Genomic DNA, 3631 nt, shown 5'->3' with positions numbered 1-3631 from the left:
TTTCTTCTCTTTCATATGAGCAGGAGTAAGGAAAAAGGTACTCTTGTTGAAATTGATCCAGAACCTGAAAGGACTCTGAAGAGGAAACTAAGAGAAGCTAAACAATCCAGAAACAACCTTTCAGAAATTTTTGAACAAGAGAAGGAGATGGCAGCCGAACCCAACAACAATAATGCAAGGAGGATGCTTCGTGACTTCACAAAACCAACGTCCAAGTTTGATGGAAGAAGCATCTCCATTCCTGCCATTGGAGCAAACAATTTTGAGCTTAAGCCTCAACTAGTTGCTTTAATGCAACAGAACTGCAAGTTTTATGGACTTCCATCTGAAGATCCTTACCAGTTTTTAACTGAGTTCTTGCAGATTTGTGAGACTGTTAAGACAAATGGAGTAGATCCTGAAGTCTACAGGCTCATGCTTTTCCCTTTTGCTGTAAGAGACAGAGCTAGAATATGGTTGGATTCACAACCTAAGGATAGCCTGGACTCCTGGGATAAGCTGGTCACGGCCTTCTTGGATAAATTCTTTCCTCCTCAAAAGTTGAGCAAGCTTAGAGTGGATGTTCAGACCTTCAAACAAAAAGATGGTGAATCCCTCTATGAAGCTTGGGAAAGATACAAGCAGTTGACCAAAAGGTGTCCATCTGACATGTTTTCAGAATGGACCATATTAGATATATTCTATTATGGTCTATCTGAGTTTTCGAAAATGTCATTGGACCATTCTGCAGGTGGATCCATTCACCTAAAGAAAACACCTGCAGAAGCTCAAGAACTCATTGACATGGTTGCAAATAACCAATTCATGTACACTTCTGAGAGGAATTTCGTGAATAATGGGATGCCTCAAAGGAAGGGAGTTCTTGAAATTGATGCTCTGAATGCCATATTGGCTCAGAACAAAGTGTTGACTCAGCAATTCAACATGATCTCTCAAAGTCTGAATGGATGGCAAAATGCATCCAACAGTACTAAAGAGGCAGCTTCTGAAGAAGCTTATGATCCTGAGAACCCTACAATAGCAGAGGTAAATTACATGGGTGAACCTTATGGAAACACCTATAACTCATCATGGAGAAATCACCCAAATTTCTCATGGAAGGATCAACAAAAGCCTCAACAAGGCTTTAATAATAGTGGAAGAAATAGGCTCAGTAATAACAAACCTTTTCCATCATCTTCTCAGCAACAGATAGAGAATTCTGAACAAAGCTCCTCTAATTTAGCAAATTTAGTCTCTGATCTGTCAAAAGCCACTTTCAGTTTCATGAGTGAAACAAGATCCTCCATCAGAAATCTGGAGGCACAAGTGGGCCAGCTGAGTAAGAAAGTCATTGAAACTCCTCCCAGTATTCTCCCAAGCAATACAGAAGAGAATCCAAAAGGAGAGTGCAAGGCCATTGATGTAATCAATATGGCCGAATGCACAAGGGAGGAGGAGGACGAAAATCCTAGTGAGGAAGACCTCCTGGGACGTCTCTCAAGCAAGAGGGAGTTTCCTATTAAGGATCTAAAGGAATCTGAGGCTCATATAGAGACCATAGAGATTCCATTAAATCTCCTTCTGCCATTCATGAGCTTTGAAGACTATTCTTCCTCTGAAGAGAATGAAGAAGTGACTGGAGAGCAAGTTGCTCAATATTTAGGAGCTATCATGAAGCTGAATGCCAAGTTGTTTGGTAATGAGACCTGGGAAAGTGAACCTCCCTTGCTCATTAGTGAACTAGATACCTGGATTCAGCAAACTTTACCTCAAAAGAGACAAGATCCTGGCAAATTCCTAATACCTTGTACCATAGGCACCATGACCTTTGAAAAAGCTCTATGTGATCTGGGGTCAGGGATAAATCTTATGCCACTCTCTGTAATGGAGAAGCTGGGGATCATTGAGGTACAACCTGCCTTGTTCTCATTACAATTGGCAGACAAGTCATTAAGACAAGCTTATGGAGTAGTAGAGGATGTGTTAGTAAAGGTTGAAGGCCTTTACATCCCTGCTAATTTCATAATCTTAGACACTAGGAAGGAAGAGGATGAGTGCTTCATCCTTGGAAGACCTTTCCTAGCCACAGCAGGAGCTGTGATAGATGTCAACAGAGGTGAATTAGTCCTTCAATTGAATGGGGACTACCTTGTGTTTAAGGCACATGGCCATCCCTCTGTGACAAGAGAGAGTAAGCATGAAGAGCTTCTCTCAGTACAGAGTCAAGAAGGGCCCCCACAGTCAAACTCTAAGTTTGGTGTTGGGAGGCCACAACCAAACTCTAAGTTTGGTGTTAGGACCCCATATCCAAACTCTAAGTTTGGTGTTGGGACTATACACCATTGACCTGATCACCTTTGTGGCTCCATGAGAGCCCACTGTCAAGCTAATGACATTAAAAGAGCGCTTATTGGAAGGCAACCCAATTTTTATTTATCTAATTTTTATTTTATTTTATTATTATTATTTTGTGTTTTATTAGGTACGTGATCATGTGGAGTCACGAAAAAAAATATAAAAATTAAAAACAAAATCAAAAATAGCAGAAGAAAAATCATACCCTGGAGGGAGGACATACTGGCGTTCAACGCCAGTAAGGAGCATCTGGCTGGCGTTCAACGCCAGAACAGAGCATGAATCTGGTGCTGAACACCAGAAACAAGCAACATTCTGGCGTTTGAACGCCAGGAATGTGCCTTGAGGAAAGCTGGCGCTGAACGCCGGTAACAAGCATGGAACTCGCGTTCAACGCCAGAAACATGCTACACATGGGCGTTGAACGCCCAGAGTGTGCATCATCTCGGCATTTAAATGCCAGAATGGTGTGCAAAGGCATTCTACATGCCTAATTGGTGCAGGGATGTAAATCCTTGACACCTCAGGATCTGTGGTCCCCACAAGATCATCTCAGGATCTGTGGTCCCCACAGGATCCCCACTTAACATATTCCCACCTTACCTCCTAATCCTATAACACTCCTCCCCAAAACACACTTCCCAACAACTTCAATCTCTCTTCCCAATTACCCCCTTCACCACTCACATCCATCCACTCTTCCCCATAAACCTCACCTACCTTCAGAATTCAAAAACACTTTCCCACCCAAACCCACCCTAAATGACCGAAACTACACCCTCTCCCCTCCCTATATATACCCTTCCATTCTACTTCATTTTCACACAACACAAACCCCCTCTTCTACACCTTGGCCGAAACACCATCTCTCACTCTCCTCCATATTTTCTTCTTCTTCTTCTTCTCTTCTTTCTTATCTTGCTCGAGGGTGAGCAATATTTTAAGTTTGGTGTGGTAAAAGCATAAGCTTTTTATTTTTCCATTACCATCAATGGCACCTAAGGCCGGAGAATCCTTTAGAAAAGGAAAAGGGAAGACAAAAGCTTCCACCTCCGAGTCATGGGAGATGGAAAGATTCATCTCCAAAAGCCATCAAGATCACTTCTATGATGTTGTGACAAAGAAGAAGGTGATCCCTGAGGTCCCTTTCAAGCTCAAGAAAAATGATTATCCGGAGATCCGACATGAGATCCGAAGAAGAGGTTGGGAAGTCCTAACCAACCCCATGCAACAAGTCGGAATCTTAATGGTTCAAGAGTTCTATGCCAATGCATGGATCACTAGGAACCATGAT

General features: G+C 42.4%; 1 non-coding gene across 1 annotated transcript; it reads right to left on the bottom strand.

Annotated features, from left to right (window-relative positions):
* Window positions 1-546: 546 nt before the first annotated feature.
* Window positions 547-650, bottom strand: LOC130963937 (small nucleolar RNA R71). The gene has a single exon (XR_009080052.1). It is a non-coding gene; the product is annotated as a small nucleolar RNA R71 (small nucleolar RNA).
* Window positions 651-3631: the final 2981 nt, after the last annotated feature.

Source organism: Arachis stenosperma, chromosome 2, assembly GCF_014773155.1.
Source record: "Arachis stenosperma cultivar V10309 chromosome 2, arast.V10309.gnm1.PFL2, whole genome shotgun sequence".
In the NCBI taxonomy this organism is placed as follows: domain Eukaryota; kingdom Viridiplantae; phylum Streptophyta; class Magnoliopsida; order Fabales; family Fabaceae; genus Arachis; species Arachis stenosperma.
The sequence above is the reverse complement of the archived record's forward strand: the minus strand, read 5'-3'. Positions and strand labels throughout refer to the sequence as shown.